At 43.5% G+C, this 18,516-nt stretch overlaps 1 long non-coding RNA gene across 1 annotated transcript; it reads left to right on the top strand.

Annotated features, from left to right (window-relative positions):
• Positions 1–1,810: 1,810 nt before the first annotated feature.
• Positions 1,811–8,428, top strand: LOC308482844. Its single transcript, XR_013989453.1, has 3 exons — positions 1,811–2,089; positions 7,208–7,286; positions 7,956–8,428. It is a non-coding gene; the product is annotated as an uncharacterized lncRNA (long non-coding RNA).
• Positions 8,429–18,516: the final 10,088 nt, after the last annotated feature.

Raw genomic sequence — 18,516 nt, 5'->3', positions numbered from 1 at the left:
CCAGCACCATAATTTAAAAGCATCAATTCTTCCGCGATCAGCCTTCTTTATGGTCCAGCTCTCACTTCCATACATCACTACTGGGAAAACCATAGCTTTTACTATACGGACCTTTGTTGGCAAGGTAAATAGTAGAGGGGCCAATAGGCATCCTTGCCTGACTCCTTTGAAGGTTTTAATAGGGTCCATTAGGTGTCCTAGGTGGCTGCACCTGACTCTAAGAGCCGTGTTTGCATGCAGTGCCTGAATTAAGAGCAGGAGCCTTCTATCTATATTGGTACCCTGTAGTCTGTCCCAGAGTCTGGTTCTGGAGACTGTATCAAAGGCTGCTTTTAGGTCAACAAAGGCAGCGTATAGTGAGGCCTGCCCTCCTGATTTGTATTTGTCGATGAGATGTTGTAACATTAGGCAGTGATCTGTCATGGACCTTCCGGGTCTGAAGCCCGCTTGTTCTATTGCCTGGATATCTTCATTCTCTAGCCATTCTGTAAACTTATTAAGGAGGTGCTTTGAGCAGAGTTTACTAATCACACTTAATAGGCTAATCGGCCTATAATTCGCTGGGTCCCCTCTGTTGCCCTTTTTATAGATTGGAACTATTATGGCTGTTCCCCATTCCCTTGGGATGCGGCCAGTGTCATCTATGTAAGTGAAGAGGGTCGCTAAGAAAGGTGCCCACCAATCCGCCTTGATGCACACTTCCAGTGCAAACCTATCAAGGCAGAGTGTGGAAGGCCCGCCTGTAATTCTTACATTTGCTCACCAGGGGGTGCTCCCATAAAGGAGACAATTTGATGCCTCACCAGAAATGTAAGTGCTGGAGAGAAGAGCAATTTCATAAAAGTGCATCATTTTGATGATGATTCCATTTTGTTTTGAGCCTATGACCTAGCTAAAGTGAAAAGGCCTGTGCTTGCCTACCTTTTACAGTACAGAACAAGTACTGTACATAGTGAATGTCTGTTAAGTTTGCCATATTTCAAAAAGTGAAAATCCAGATACAAAAGCTGTTGAACTCTTTTTGGCAAAGTTGTTGAGCTGTTTTCGCAAAATCTCAAAATAATTATAATGATGATGATGATGATGAAGTTTTTGAGCTATTTTTAAGGTAATTCGGCAAAATCATGACTTCCGAGGGTTGCCATAGGTCCAGATTTTCACAGACATTTAAGTGATTTCCACCCAGACCCTTCTTTTGACTGCTCTATTCCAGCTATGTCCAGGAAATTCTGGATGTATAATAATAATAATAATAATAATAATAATAATTTATTATTTATACCCTGCCCATCTGGCTGGGTTTCCCCAGCCACTCTGGGCAGCTTCCAACAAAAGATTAAAAATGCATTAAAACATCAGTCATTAAAAACATCCCTAAACAGGGCTGCCTTCAGATGGCAATCCTAATGTCCATTCCAGAGCACTGCAAAGAATAAGTTCTAGGAATCATGGCCACTGTGTGCATGAAAAGAGAATAATCCAGGTATGACAATTGTGATTAACCCTGAATTGTTTTGTAGACAGATGAAAGAGGATACTAGGAGACATTTAATGAATAGGAAAATTAGTCAAAGTCTTAATAAAGAAAGACTGTGAAATGGCAGGACATTATGATGAGGGCTGGTTTGAAGAGCCACAGGATTTTGATTGGTTCAGAATGTTGACATTGTGTTGCAACTATTAAGAGTGCTGAAATCCTTTGATGGGTGACTAGTAATCTGGAAGTGTATTTAAAAATATATATTGTTTTGGATGTGGTTCTCTGCAGTCGCCTCCTGAATGTTGAGGCTGTATTTCAGTAATCTTTTCACTTGGAGCCTGCATCATTTTCTTTTGGGTTTCTAAGAGGGATACCTCCAGTCTATGAACCACTTTTTGAACTTCTCCAAAAGTTTGGGGTCAGGAGTGGGATGACTGGAACCCTGTGGAGTCTCAGGAACTGGACTGGATGGGGGAGACCTGGGACTGGCAGAGGTTCCTCAAAAACAACCAGAGTGGTAAGGGATCCAACGTTTTAAAAAACCCTCACTGTTTGCCTGTCCTGGCCTCACCATCATTTAGCTCTAGCTTTTCAGAGGCTTGCATGAAGGTAAGAGTCTTAATTCCTATGTTATTTAATGCAGGCTTTAACTGCAAATTTCTTTCATTTTGTTTCACAAGGTATTTTCGAGCTGGTTTGTTGTTTTTGTTGAAATAACATTTTAGTTGTTGCAGGTTATATTGATGGATTTTTGCTGGATTTGCTGCTTGTCCTGAATATGCTGGGTTGCAACCAAAAGAATTATATAGGGGAATTTTCTGTTGTTCTGATTTGTTTTGTTAATATGAAAACCACAGATAAAATACAAAAAGCTAAAAAGGTGCAAAAGGCTATCATTTAAAAGTAATTAAACCCCTATAGAATTAAACCCCCCAAAATCAAATCTATTAAAATGTAGATAATAAAAAGAGCACTACACTATTAAAAGAGCTTTCCTTAGTTCCCAAACGCCTATCAAGAATAAAACAGTCTTTGCTTGCTGGCAGGACAACAAGTAGGGAGCCCAGTGCAAAATCCCCTAGACCTATTTGTTTGGAATTGAGTGACTATTTTTCATCCCCCACTGAGCCTGCAAAATTCATCTAAAAGCAGTTATAACCATTTTTAAAAGCAATAAAAGTTGCCATAATAATTGGGGAAGCATAAAGCTTCTGTTCACTCCATTGGGATTCAGATTCAGTCCTGAGCTAAATCAAACAGCTCCCTAATCAAATCAGTCCAAGACAAATCAGGTTGTTTTCCAGAGCACCAAATGGGTGTCGGAAATGAATATTGTCATCAGCACACCCTACTACTGACTATCATGTTCACTTCAAAACACATCAGTTTGCTGCATTCAGTACCAGTCCTATTCAGGGTTGACCCACTAAAGTTAACAGGCACAGCTAACTTGAGTCTATTCATTCCAGTGGGTCTGCTCTGAGTAGGGCTTAGTTGGCTACAACCCAATATGTTTTGCAAGAAGCACCTGCATAGGTAAAAATGGACATATTATCATTCCAAGTTAGGGGTGTTAGAGTGTTGAGTTTGTGTACCAGGAAAGGTTGCAGCCTGAATAGCTCAGCTGGTTAGAGCGTGGTGCTGATAATGCCAAGGTTGCAAGTTCACTCCCCCTATGTGGAAACGGTATATTGCTACATTGTAGGACATTGAACTAGAATTGCTAGATGATCCTCAGTTTCCCTTCCAATTCTATGATTCTATGTTTTGAGGGTGGCCATGTAGCTTGTTTCACAGAAGACAGCCCTCAGTTTGAAGGGCTATTAGAGGACAGGCTTCTATCTGAAGGGTTGATTTGTCCAAGTCTGGTTTAAACATACAGAACTTTAAGAAGGGAGAGGAGGGAGGCCTTGAAATTGTCCGTCAACAGGTGCAGTGCCGAAACTATGGGCGTTTAGCCAGGAATTTTGAGCAGGGTGAGGCCTCCAGAGGGCGCCAGTTAGAATTGTTTCACCAACTCTCCCAGTATCTTTGCTGAGCTTTACCCCTCAACCTTCTATTTTCATCACAGGGAAGGCAAATGCCAGTGACCCATTCCCTGTCACAGGCCACACACCCACCCCGGCCAAACCACCATTCATTTGGATGCAGTTCCTCCTCGGCTTCGGCTCACAGAGACAATCCTGCAGCTTGGCCTTCTAAAGGTTAAAATTAAGCCGACTCAGTTCGTATAGAGGATAGGAAAGGAATGTGGGAAGGAGGAATAAACTTGCAGAGGAAATAGTATTTTCTCCCCCCCCCCCCAGTCCTTTCCATGGCCTTGCATCACCTTTGAACTCAACAATTCCTTTCCTGCCAGCTTCCTGGCCAGTGTGAAGTGGCTTCTGTCACTCCTGAGCACTGCATGAGCTACCGGGCCCAATCGCTGTGCCTTTGGGTGAAGGGGAGTCCCAGGGCTGCAGGGATCTGCAAGGCAGGAAAGTGAGGAGGGGGATAGAGACAAGGGTGGGTGGTAGTGTTGGAAAATTCCATTCCACCTTAAATTGCAGACGTTTGAAATTGTTACATGCACTACAGACTCAGGATCACTAGTCAGAAGTCTAGGGGTCTTGAGATGTTTGCAGATGCAAGTTTTGGAAGTGACACCACAGATGGCACTTCCAGAGTGTGCTACATGTACAACCAGGGTCTGTTTGACTGGTTGTGCAAGAAGCAGACAATAGTGAGCCTGAGTTCTTGTGAAACTGAACTCAATGCACTGTCCTATTCACTTATGGATTGTGAATGGTTGTTGCAACTGTTTCAGGACGTCAGGGTTAATGTGACGTGTCCTATACAGGTTTATAAAGGCAACGGGTCCTGTTTGGCTTTGCTAGCTTCAGAGAGTTGCAAGCAAAGAACCAAGTACTTGCAGATAAAGTTACATCGTGCAAAGGAGTCTATTCAGAAAGGACTCATTCAGGTGTCCTACATGCCAGGAAACGAAATTCCTGTTGTCTAAAGTTGTTAACAGGGAACAGGTATATGTACAACAGTTGCAGTTAGGTTGAAATACTGCATCACAGGTTACATGGAAAGGGGGAGGATGTTGGAAAATTCAATTCCACCATAACTTGCAGACGTGTGAGATTGTTACATGTCACATGTCTGTTTACATTCCAGCACAGTTTGCTGGGAACTTCCATTGTGTGTAGCTTTTGAGGAGACAAGAGATGACATGTTTCCTTTGTCCTGATTTATACTCAATAAATCCGTAGCTTGTTAATATGTTTCCACAAGCCTCACACCACTTCTGTTTGCGCAGTATGCTCTGCTGATATAGTGTGCTCAGGCTTTGAAGTCTGAGTCACTGATTTACGTCGCACCAGAGGTTGGGGGATCGTCACGGCTGGAAGGGCATGATCCAGCTGGGGGCTAGCCAGCTAGCATCTCGTCCCCCGAAGGATGCCGACAGGTAGATGCCTGGATTTTGACACCAGGCAGTGAATGAAGGAATAAATGGGGGACTAACTGATTGGGAGAGCTAATCAGGTGAGACCCTCCCCCAGTGCATCTCATAGGATGGGAACCTCCCACCACAACACCCACATCAGAGCTTCTACCTTTCCTCTGCCTGTGCTGTTTCCAGATGCAACAAGGAAATGTTACTTGGTTTAACTGTAAATATATATTTTTAAATGTCTAGGGGACACACACATGAAACCTAGGTTTTCTGCATATGTGGATAATGTTATGCTTCTCTGGTTATTCTCAGATCCCAGAAGATGCAAGCCTCTCGCCAGTGCAGGCAGGGTCATAGCCCAAATGCAGCAGAACCCCAGAACCAAACAAGGTCAAGCACAGAGAATCAGACTAGATCCAACCAGGATCCAGAAGCAACGTGCGAAAAGCATCAAGGATGGGCCCCCTCAGCACTGTGGATTGAACTGGATGAATCTCAGGGTCCCCAGTGTGGGGAGAGCCAGTGTGGTGTAGTGGTTAGGAGGGGTGGACTCGTAATCTGGTGAACTGGGTTCGCTTCCCCACCCTTCCACATGCAGCTGCTGGGTGACCTTGGGCTAGTCACACTTCTTTGAAGTCTCTCAGCCTCACTCACCTCACAGAGGGTTTGTTGTGGGGGAGGAAGGGAAAGGAGAATGTTAGCCACTTTTGAGACTCCTTTGGGTAGTGATAAAGCAGGATATCAAGTCCAAACTCTTCTTCTTCTTCTTCTTCCCCTCCAGCTCCACAATTCTACAATTCTTTGGCCTTGCCTGATCATCTGGGTCCTTGACCTGGGGAGATGACAGATGTCGGATCATCTCAGATTTCTTCAGTTGAGTGCCGGCTTTAACTCGGACCCATCTCTAGGTGGTTTAGTGGGAGTGAGGCTGAAGAGAATATAAGGCAGAAATGATGATAGAGAAATGTCCTAGCTTGGGGCTCTGGGTGCAGAGGGGAGGGAAGCTCAGTATGAGGCCTTGAAACTTCTTGTTATAGGTTATGTTGGATATATTGTTGTGTAATACAATGGTACCTCAGGTTACAGATGCTTCAGGTTACAGACTCCGCTAACCCAGAAATGGTATCTCGAGTTAAGAACTTTGCTTCAGGATGAGAACAGAAATTGTGTGGTGGCAGCATGGCGGCAGCAGGAGGCCCCATTAACTAAAGTGGTACTAAAGTGGTACCTCAGGTTAAGAACAGTTTCAGGTTAAGAACAGACCTCCAGAACGAATTAAGTTCTTAACCCGAGGTACCACTGTATATTTTTTAAAAAACTTTGTATTCAAATAAAATACCTTTTATGCCCTCTATGAATAAATGTGTGTGTGTGTGTGTGTGTGTGTGTGTGTGCATGAGTCTTTGACCCAGGTGAAAAAAAAAAGCCTAGTTTCATCACTGGATAGTTCGCACCTGGAAAGGGGACTGAATAGGCCCATAACTCCCTTGGCAGACCGGAAGTCCAGTGCTGCGTTACGTTTTTGGATGATTAGATTTTTCCAGCTGGGGAGAAAAAGTTTCAGAGGTGTGCTGAAAAAGTTGCAACCTACCCTTAAGGTCCAACTCTTTCTTTCTCTCCACTGGAGGTTTTTAAACAGAGGTTGAATGGCTATCTGTCAGGGATTCTTTAGCTGTGATTCCAGCTTTGCAGGGGGTTGAACTAAGTGATCCCTGGGATCCCTTCCCGCTCTATGATTCTATGATTCATTAACACCCTGCATATTTTGCTTGTCTGCCCTGCTTTTGTAGGAGCCTACAGCAGTACGAAGCTAAGATCTTTGTCCATTGCCGCACCTAATTGGTTTGTTTGTTTTGCACCAGGCCCTCCCTGCCACCCTTGGCCTGTGCCCTCCTGAAAAGTTTCCTAATGGGGAATCTATGACCTGGGCTGAGAAAAAAGGATCCCTTACCCCTCGCGGGGGGCGCTGTGGTCTAAACCACAGAGCCCAGGGCTTGCCGATTAGAAGGTCGGCAGTTCAAATCCCCGTGTTGGGTGAGCTCCCGTTGTTCAGTCCCTGCCAGAAGTGGCTTAGTCATGCTGGCCACATGGCCCGGAAGCTGTATGCCAACTCCCTTGGCCAGTAAAGCAAGATGAGCGCCGCAACCCCAGAGTCATCCACGACTGGACCTAAGGGTTTGGGGTCCCTTTACCTTTACCCCTTGCTTTAGGACATCAACTGGCCATCTCTCTGCAAACAGTTTAAGGGGCTATGGTTGGCTTGATCAGTCTTGTATGCATTGCAGCTGTCTCACTTTTAGAGGGCTACGAGAGATTATTGCGGCATATTGCCAAGGAATGTGGAGTGGTGGTTGTAGCTGTTAGGTAAGTGCCATCTCCATCTTGCCATTGCTCCCTGATTACGCTCTTAAACCCCAAGGCATTTCAGCACCTGTGGAGAAACACCCGCTGTTGCACCTGCGTTGGGAATGCAATCTCCTAAAGGAGTCTCCCCTGCTCTCCTCAACAACAAGGGAAGCGTTCCAGAGAGATCTTTTGCCAGTCCCCCTAGAGACAAGGAAGACCAGAAACGCTCTTTTAATCAAACCTCTACATTTGAAAAAGAGCTGTTAGAAAATAAGATTACGTTGCTTTCTAAAATGCAATTAGAAATTGCTTTCTAAATTAAAGCATACAAAAGATAAACAGGTTACATCAGCTATGATACACTGGGTGAGGGACTTCGGAAATAATATACAACTTACAGCATGGCAGAAGTTATGGAACTGAGACTTGAGGTTTACAGCATGTTATACTTTGAAAGAAAATTGTATGAAAATGATGTATTGTTGGTACTTAACTCTTAGTAAATTAGCTAAAATGTATAAAACAAGGTCACATACATGCTGGAAATGTAAGGAAAAAGAAGGTAACTTTTATCACATGTGGTGGACTTGTAAAGTAGTAAAAGAATTTTAGGAGATGACATATAATGAACTGGAAAAAATGTTTAAAATAACATTTCCTTTAAAAACCCCTAAACTTTCCTTCTAGGAATTCTGGGTGCCGAAATACCATGGGTCAGAAAAGACCATTTATGTACAAGACCACTGTGGTTCGGATGTTACTAGTGCAGAGATGGAAAGAAGACATACCAGAGAAGAATGGCAAATTAAACTGATGGCCTATGCCAAAATGGCAAAAATGACCAGAAGAATTAGAAAGCAGGAAGACCAAAATTTTAATAAGGAATGGGGAAAATATATTATTTACCTTAAAAATCACTGTAAACAATTGAAATTATTATTAGGATGGGAATGATGCTTTCAGTTTAATGTTGAACTTTGCTTGTAATGGAGATTTAACAGATTTGGATTAATAGAGAAGAAGCAGGAGGAAAAATGTTAACATAAGGACCCACAAAGGGGAGGAGGGAAGTTCAGGGGCATCTATGGAATTCTCTTTTTATTGGTTGTTTGATCATTGTTTGTAAAATTCAAAATTAATAAATCTTATCTAAAAAAAGAGATTCATTTCTAAATCAGCATATGCAAATGTTATAAGAATCACTGTCCTCTTTTCTCCTTTCCTCCCACCCATGGTGTTTATTTTTTCAGATGTATTCAGATGTAATTCTCAACTGATTTCCCCCCTCCAGATTGATGCAGGAGTACCAGATCACATCCACGTCTTTTTGAAGTGATGCATTAGAATTTCTTCGTTGTTTTCCCCATCCCACTCACTGTTCATTCCACTGTTGCTCAGTTTTGTTGTTGTTGTGGTTGCTAACTTTTGGATTCTGCAGCATGGAAGGCCACTTTCCCAACACACCATCTTTGTTGCATCCACAACAACTGCATTCTATAACATGCATTGCTGAACACATGACGTATAGATATACAATGACCATGATACAAGCCAGAGTTTATTAAAGGTTTCATTTCAATTAAGCTCTCTTTACTGATTCGTATCAGTGTGGAGGTTGAGAGAAGCAGCAATTATGTACACTTGAGAAATTTGCTTCCTATATGACACATTTGGGGAAAGTCTAAACAATTCAAAAGACAGGTACATACATACCTCTTGTTACGTTCGGTTCAGGTTAAGTCTTTTCAGGTTGCGTCCCACGGAAGTAATGGAAAGGGTTACTTCCGGGTTTCGCCACTCGCGCATGCGCAGACATGCAAAATGACATCATACGCATGCACAGAAGCATCAAATTGTGACCCACGCACGTGCAGACACGGGTTGTGTTCCTTTCAGGTTGTGAATGGGGCTCCGGAACGGATCCCGTTCACAACCAGAGGTACCACTGTATTTGAATTCTGGACAATGATTTGTTAAGAAACAACCAAAATACTCCAATATTCCATTCCAGCTTCACTGCAGATTTGTTTACTAAATCTTTGGGACCATCAACTGAAAGGTTTCAGTTCTCAGGAATTCTTGATGTGAGTGCTGATGAGTGCCAGAACTTCAACTGACCCCAAATGGAAAACTTACAGGAATTGCAACTTTCGCTCTGGGTTAAAAATATGTGGCGTTTCGCACTAGCTGAAAAATAACACATAAACTACATGTTGACCAAGGCTTGGAAAATCTCAAAAAATTCTAGGCTGCTTGGTCAGATTTTATCACACACACAACAAATGCAGACACACTGGACTCCTTCTCAACATGAATCTTGGCTTTCCTGATGGTCTTAAGTTCTCTACCTGCCTGATTTAAGTCTTTTCCAGATATTCTGCACTGTCCTATTTTGTATTTGTGATCATGAAACACAAAACCTCATTCTCTTCTATATCTACTCAATGAAAGCAGAATATTGCTGAAATTTTTGCACGACAAAAAAATTGTTTGTAAATTTATAACCTTTAATAAGTTTACAAATGTACTGAGTTAATGAAGACATACACAAACAGCATTCATTGGGGAATCATAGCTATGTCATAGCGTTACCCTGTATACAAACTCAGAACAGTTTCTTCCGAGCTCATTTGGATGCAAACTTAACAATTAAAATCATTAAGCCACATGTTATCATTTTCAGTGCAGAGAGTGCTTATATAAGACAACCATTGGGGACATTGTTGACTGTAGATCATTCTTTATCCTTTTTTGTCTAGACAACAATCTTTTGCCAGTACAGCTTGTAACCATTAAACACAGGAACAATCTGAACATTGTTTCCACATTTGCAAATTTTCTCCTGGAATATTATTTGATACATATCTTGTGGGGCTGAAATTTTATTTTTCAGGTTGAGCTTGCTTGGTGTACAAGTGGAACTGCAAGAGTTCATCAGCCAGAACAAGGCCAACACCATTTGTATACTCTTGCATCAACATCTCGATGCCATTGTGAACCTGTTCCTTGGTTGTTGCAGGTTTATCAAAAATAAAAAACTGTCAGCCGCACTCCTTTACACTGTTGCTCTTCTGTCTAGGTTGGCTTCCAGAACTACCATGACAGGGATAAATGAATTTATCCTAAAATTGTCTCTTGCAGAAAATTTGTCTAAGGCTTCAGGTGCTGTCCAATCATTGGTGGGTGTTGTGTGTTGTTGTTTTTTTGTACTCCCTTCCTTCTTTTGATAGTTTTGTACTCTGCATCTGATAAGAGTAAATTTTGCTTGCTGTTCAATTTCATCTCAAATCCTGTTCTCAAAATGGAACTGCCTTTTGGTCTTGCAAATATTTCATGATGTCTTCTTTCTAACTATATCATTGTTTTTTTGTGCTCATGAGAGAGGCATTGTATGTGGTTCATGGCGGCTTACTCTGCCAGATCGGAGCCCCATTTTCCATAAACCACTGAACAGTTGACTTTGCTTGAAATGCATTGAAAGTGACACGTTTCCTTTATAAAATAATAAGAATAAGTATAATTCTATTATTTATTCCCCAACATGCTTTGTTTGACCTCACCCAGACAAACACCCTAGGTATCTGTGCTTTGGGTTGTCCCTTTTAAAAATAAAATTAAATGGGGGGGGGGTTATTGGGTTGTTTTTTGTTTTGATCATGAATTTTTTGTTTTTATATTTGTGATACAAAGCTCATTGTAGCGTAGAAGCAGCTGTCTAGTGGCATGCCACTCGTGGCTTTGTGTCAGAGGCTGTGGACAACTTAGGGTTCTCTGCCAAAAGTGGGAGTTCCTGCACCTCTTTTTCTAGAAAAAGAGCTCTGGCAATTAGTAATTACCAAGCAAACCAATGATGATGATGATGAAGATGATGATGATAATTGATTTGTACCTCGTGGCAATTAGTAATTACCAAGCAAATTGATGATGATGATGATGAAGATGATGATGATAATTGATTTGTACCTCGCCCATCTATGGGGTGGCCCCAGCCACTCTGGGCAGCTTCCAGCAAATATAAAAGCATTATAAACATCGAACATTAAAAAAATACCTGAAGGGCTGCCTTTCAATGTCTTTGTTTGACATCTGATGGGAGGGCATTCCACAGGGCGGGCACCACTACCGACAAGGCCCTCTGCCTAGTTCCCTGTAATCTCACATCTCACAGTGAGGGAACCGCTAGAAGGCCCTCGGAGCTGGACCTCAGTGTCCGGACTGAATAACAAGGGTAGAGCCACTCCTTCAGGTATACAGGGCTGAGGCCGTTTAGGCCTTTAAAGGTCAGCACATATATGAGCTGAGGGAGTGAGTTCCATGGTTTAACTTCTCATGGAATTCTACTCACTATTGATCCAGAGTAGATTCCAATGTATAGTTAGCAGTTGTTGTTGTTTAGTCGTTTAGTCGTGTCCGACTCTTCGTGACCCCATGGACCAGAGCACACCAGGCACTTCTGTCTTCCACTGCCTCCCACAGTTTGGTCAAACTCATGCTGGTAGCTTCGAGAACACTATCCAACCATCTCGTCCTCTGTCGTCCCCTTCTCCTTGTGCCCTCCATCTTTCCCAGCATCAGGGTCTTTTCCAGGGAGTCTTCTCTTCTCATGAGGTGGCCAAAGTATTGGAGCCTCAGCTTCAGGATCTGTCCTTCCAGTGAGCACTCAGGGCTGATTTCCTTAAGAATGGATAGGTTTGTTCTTCTTGCAGAGTCTCCTCCAGCACCATAATTCAAAAGCATCAATTCTTTGGCGATCAGCCTTCTTGATGGTCCAGCTCTCACTTCCATACATCACTACTGGGAAAACCATAGCTTTTACTATACGGACCTTTGTTGGCAAGGTGATGTCTCTACTTTTTAAGATGCTGTCTAGGTTTGTCATTGCTTTTTTCCCAAGAAGCAGGCGTCTTTTAATTTCGTGGCTGCTGTCACCATATGCAGTGATCATGGAGCCCAAGAAAGTAAAATCTCTCACTGCCTCCATTTCTTCCCCTTCTATTTGCCAGGAGGTGATGGGACCAGTGGCCATGATCTTCGTTTTTTTGAAGTTGAGCTTCAGACCATATTTTGCGCTCTCCTCTTTCACCCTCATTAAAAGGTTCTTTAATTCCTCCTCACTTTCTGCCATCAAGGTTGTGTCATCTGCATATCTGAGGTTGTTGATATTTCTTCCGGCAATCTTAATTCTGGCATGGGATTCATCCAGCCCAGCCTTTCGCATGATGAATTCTGCGTATAAGTTAAATAAGCAGGGAGACAATATACAGCTTTGTCGTACTCCTTTCCCAATTTTGAACCAATCAGTTGTTCCATATCCAGTTCTAACTGTAGCTTCTTGTCCCACATAGAGATTTCTCAGGAGACAGATGACGTGATCAGGCACTCCCATTTCTTAAAGAACTTGCCATAGTTTGCTGTGGTCGACACAGTCAAAGGCTTTTGCATAGTCAATGAAGCAGAAGTAGATGTCTTTCTGGAACTCTCTAGCTTTCTCCATAATCCAGTGCATGCTTGCAATTTGGTCTCTGGTTCCTCTGCCTCTTCTAAATCCAGCTTGCACTTCTGGGAGTTCTCAGTCCACATACTGATGAGCCTTCCTTGTAGAATTTTAAGCATAACCTTGTTAGCGTGTGAGTGCAATTGTGCAGTAGTTGGAGCATTCTTTGGCACTGCCCTTCTTTGGGATTGGGATGTAAACTGGTCTTCTCCAATCCTCTGGCCACTGCTGAGTTTTCCAAACTTGCTGGCATATTGAGTGTAGCACCTTAACAGCATCATCTTTTAAAATTTTAAACAGTTCAGCTGGAATACCATCACTTCCACTGGCCTTGTTATTTGCAGTGCTTTCTAAGGCAGAGTAACAAACTAAACATGTTGCAGGATTCCCAAACTATAGACCAGAGGCAATTGTGTTTCATCCAGCAGAGCTTTACTGCCACTGAAGGCAAATGAGCATAATGGTCACAAATCCAATACATTCAGGTTTGGCACTGTCCATAAGAAATCCAGTTGCAGCAGACTTAACTTAAACTGTGAGCTCCTAGCTATAGCAACCACAAATTAATTGCAGAGCTATCTTGAGTGCCAAGATGGTGTAAGCACAGCTTCCAGAACAGTTCACTTTCGGTGCAGCACACATTTCAACCGCCCGGCCTTCAACCACGAAGGGTTGAAATCACAGATGTTAAACGTGTGTAAGTTGTGCACTACCTGTACTTTATCAACGTTGTCCACCATTGCTACTGAAGGCCACCTTCTGGACTGAACTCCATGAAGGTAGAGTGCCAACGACAGAGGTGAAAGATTTCATGGGGTTTAGAGAGGAGGGGACCGGGGACTAAGGGAAAGCAAACAGGTGCAATGGGTCAGTGCGTCTGATGGTTAACCAGAAGTTTGGTGGTTTGAGCCCACCCAGGGACAGCTGTGGGCAGTATTCCTGCATTGCAGGGGGTTGACCCTTGAGGTTCCTTCCAACTCTATGTCTATGATTCTATGAAAATATCAGCAAAGTGCTCTACAATGAATGACCCAATGCCCGCATACACTCCTGCTATTTTTCTAACTTGACCATAAGGTGTTGGGGAGGAGATATGGGAGAAAGGGGACAGGAAAGGGTTGCATTCTTATCCCCTTATGTTCTCTAGGGTAATTGTTGATCACCCTAATACGCTGTTGATGGATAACAACAGAGTGCCTGAACATTGCCTTTCAGAACATTGTAATTGGAGTGCTATTTTGTATCATGCAGACTGATGAAGCGTGTAGCGAAACCTGTAATATATCCGGAGAACAGGTCTCCTTTTGCCCACTTGGGTTATTCTCACCAGGGTGGTGGCTTTGATTTGCCTTCCCGTGATTGATCCATGCACACGGCTTTGTGTTTCCAACTCAAGACCCATTGAAGAACATCTCATCCAGTTCAATCTTTGAAAAACAGCTTTGAAAAACTTTTTCATATTCTCCAGTGTGCTACCCTTGCTGTTGTGGCAGCACGGGGTTGCCGTTCTGTGACTGGACTTACGCTACTTGTTGAATGGTTCATTTATCCAGTCTGTATAACGTTTACTGCACATGTAACTTGTTAAGATAGAGTTGTACATTTATCCACTCCATGTTTACAGTATCTCCAGGCTTTGTCTTGCACATGGCACCTTAGGATGTTTGTTGTTTGAATAGTTATAAGTCTATCTCTAGTCTAGCTATTATTCTAGTAAATTTGGTTTTATACTTATAAGCCAGTTTGTGGTGGTGTTGTTTTGTTGTATTTCAGAACGATCTGCCTTTGAGAAGGGTACAAAGTTTTGATCGCTACTAACAGCTGAGGTCATCAGGGTGAACTAGGATTATCTGTTCTGTATTATACTGATTATGTCTTGTACGTGTCAGGTCAAAGCATAAGAGTGCTGGTGGAAGAATGAATGAGATTCAGATCTGGGATTGGGAGGTTCTGGATAGATGCTCTGATAGTGAAGATTCCTTATGCCTAGGTCACACTTGCTAGTTTACAACAGTGGAGGAAGTATTATTTTCCTTTGCCCAGGGCTAATATCCCAACCCTGCAACCGAGCTACAATGATGCCCAGGGAAATTTCTATAATGACCACATGTTAGTCATGCCCATTAATTTTTATAAACACCTTAGACAGGCCAACTAAACCAGGTGAGGGTAGCTGATGAGTCCCAAATCCTCGGTGAATTAGGGACTTCACCTGCATGAGAAGACAGGCTCCAGCGGATTGAGTAAACAATACCAATAGTGGGCTCGACGGTCAAGGAGCTGGTTTCTGCATGTGCTGTTGAGGGAAGTGAGAGGCAGGTGGGGCACATCGATCTAGGACGCTAACCCATCTAGTAGAAGGAAAACTGGGACTAAACCTAAGCTGCCTTTCAGGAAATCTTTAGGAGAAGAAAAAACTAAGGAGTAAACCCTACACAAATTCTGAGTGGAGTCCCTAAGATGGTCGTATGTCACCTTTTACACCTCCTTCCAGCAACTTAGAATCAGCTTGTTAAAATCAAGGAATCATTCATTATCAGAGTTTACGGCCAAGAGATTATTTATGGGAGGGAAAGCAGCGCCAGGAAGTTCCTGAGTGCAATGATATCAGGAGGTTCTATTTACCAGAAGCCTCACTTGTGCAAACTCTGTGTAATTCAACTGGGTTTTGCAAGAGTTGCTCCTTATGGCTTTCAACTTGTGATTAAAGTATCAGATGTGACCATGGTAATTAAGCATAGGTATGGAAACAGTAATTAACTATGAAACATATACGTGGGGAAGCTGTGATGACACATCTTGTTTTATTGATTTATAGCCTACCGTATTTTTCGCTCTATTAGACGTACCGGACCATAAGACGCACCTAGTTTTTAGGGGAGGATAACAAGAAATAAGAAAGCAACGCAAAGCCTCATGAGTGAAGAGGGAGCGCTCCTCCCTCTCCGCTCAGGAGGCTTTGCGGGGCTATCCCTGAAGCCAGGAGAGCAAGCGGAATCGGTGCACACCCATCCCTCTTGCCCTCCTGGCTTCAGCAAAAGCAAGCCTCCTGACTTTCCCCCCACCTCCCACAAGAGCCGCACGCTCTGTCCCTCCCCCCACCTCCCGCAAAAGCCAGTGATAGCCGCACAAAGCCTCCGCGGGGTAGTGGGATGAAGGCTCCCCGCTGCCCTGTGGAGGCTTCACGCCGCTAAGGCAGAAGTTAGAACAACTAGAGGGAGCACTGCGCAGCGCTCCCTCTAGCTGTTCTGGCTTCTGGGGTAGCCCATGAAGCCTCCGCAGGGCAGCGGGGAGCCTTCATCCCACTGCCCTGCGGAGGCTTTGCGGGCTACCCCAGAGCTGCTCAGGAGCGCAGGGCATCTGCGCACAGCCTGCCCGCTGCTCCCAGGGCTCGAGGGGGAAGCCCGGGTTTCCCCTGCCAGCCCCAAAGAGCAGCTCAGGAGCATGCCGCACTCTGGCAATTTAGCTCCAGGGACCACATATTCGCTCCATAAGATGCACAGACATTTCCCCTTAGTTTTTGAGTGCGTCTTATGGAGCGAAAAATACGGTACTTTTCTTCCAAGGTTCTTACCCTTCCCATTTTCATTCCCACAACAGTACTGTGAGGTATGAAAAGTTGGAAGGGACCCTAAGGGAGCATCTAGTCCATCCCCCTGGCAATGCTGGGATCTCAACTAATGCATCCCTGACAGGAGGCCATCCAACCTCTGCTTAAGAAAACCTCCAAGGAAGGAGATCCCATCACCTTCCGAGGGAATCTGTTAAAAGCTCTTACCATCAGAAAGTTCTTCCTAATATTAGACAGAATCTCCTGTTTTGTCCTTTGAGTCCATTGTTTCAGGTCCTAAGCTGTGCAGCAGCAGAAAACAAGCCTTCTCCATCTTCCATGTGGCAGCCCTTCAGATATTTGAAGAAAACCTCTGTCTTCCCTGCTCCAGACTAAACATACCCAACTCCCTCAATCATTCTTCACAAGGCTTGGTTGCCAGACTTTGTTTTGTTTTTTAAAGCACAACTTTGGCTGAAACTGAAATGATCTTGGAAAGGCACCAGAACAAATACTCATTAAAGGGTGTGTCCTACTCAGTGTAGACCCATTGAAATCATTAATTTCAAGGGGGCTACTCTGAGTAGATGAACCCTAAGAATGCAATGTGTCTAAACAGCAATAGGCAACCTGTAGCCTTCTAAATGTGGTTGGATTCCAGCTCTCATCGTCCCTACTCATTGACCATGCTGGCTGGGGATGATGGGACTTGCAAGTCAGACATCTGGAGAGCCACAGGTTTCTGACCCCTGACTTAAAGACACTCACTCGTTTGTAGAACACGCTTGAACTCATTGTGGCTTTTGAGAGAGGACATGTTCATAGTTCATCCTTGGCTTGGTTTATACATGGCCTCATTGATTAAGAACTGATAGGCACATATGCAAATACAACACCTTTATAAGACTGTTTGGCCTGATAATGACATGGCTTGGTGTGTTTTGCAATCTAGGACTTCTTGTCATCTAATGGGAGCATGATATTAGTCTTCACACGTGCCGTTCAGGAGGAGGGCAGTAGTACAGTTGCAGAACATCTGCTTTGTATATAGAAGGTCCCAGGTTCGATCCCCAGCATCTTCAGGTAGGAGATACACCACAGTTTCCCAGACTTGGGTCTCCAGCTGTTGTTGGACTACAACTCCCACCCTCCCTAGCTAGCAGCACCAGTGGTCAAGGATGATGGAAATTGTAGTCCAAAAGCAGTCTCCCTTCTTGTGGCTTCCAGCAGCTAGCATTCAGGCCATTGCTGACGCCAGCTATGGAGGCAAAGCACAGCCAATGTGGCTAGTAGCGGTTGTTAGTCTTCTCCTCCATGGATTTGCCTAATTCTCTTTCACAGCTATCCCTGCCTCCCGAGGGAGCGAGTTCCATGATTTAACTTCTTGTGGAATTTTACTCAATATTGATCCAGAGTAGATTCCAATGTATAGTTAACAGAGTAACAACCTAAACATGTTAAAGGATTCCCAAACTATAGACCAGAGGCAATTGCATTTCATCCTTGAGAGCTTTACTCCCACTGAAGGCAAATGAGCATAATGGTCACAAATCCAATACATTCAGGATTGGCACTGTCCATAAGAAATCCAGTTGCAGCAGACTTTACTTAAACTTACAATAACTTATAATAAGTCTAAACCCTAACACTAAGCATACTATGTACAGAACACCACACCAGAAGGAAAAGAGATAGAATGAGAAAGTGAAACGCAGGCTCCTTCTGGCCTTACTTTTATAGTCAGCATGACCTTGACAGAAAGAGATAAGGGAACCAGTTTAAGCCAGCTGTACTCAGCTTCTCTGAAGGAATAACCCAAACATCACAAACCTTCTGCCTGCTTCTTTCACACAGAGAAGCTTCCAGAGGCTTCTAGAACCCTCTTGAGTTAATTAGAATAGGAAAGATCTCTACACATCAGATCAATACTTTCTGTACTAAGACATGCAAACTGACATAACTAAGCACAGCATGAAGAAGGAAATCTTTTAATCCAGACAGTATTTTCCAACATCCAGTTTTCTTGGATGTTTCTGAATGTTTACAGCCAGCTCTATCAAACATTATGCTGTAGCTATATCAGATGGGCTCCATTCCTGGCACTGTTGAGCCAAGGAACATGCCACCAACAGAGCCTGCTCTTTGTCATGGCAATTATGTGGTGGGTGGACAGGACTCATCACCTGGTCATTCCACATCCAGAG

The sequence above is a fragment of the Podarcis pityusensis genome (genome assembly GCF_964106645.2).
Source record: "Podarcis pityusensis genome assembly, chromosome: 8".
NCBI lineage: Eukaryota > Metazoa > Chordata > Lepidosauria > Squamata > Lacertidae > Podarcis > Podarcis pityusensis.
The sequence above is the reverse complement of the archived record's forward strand: the minus strand, read 5'-3'. Positions and strand labels throughout refer to the sequence as shown.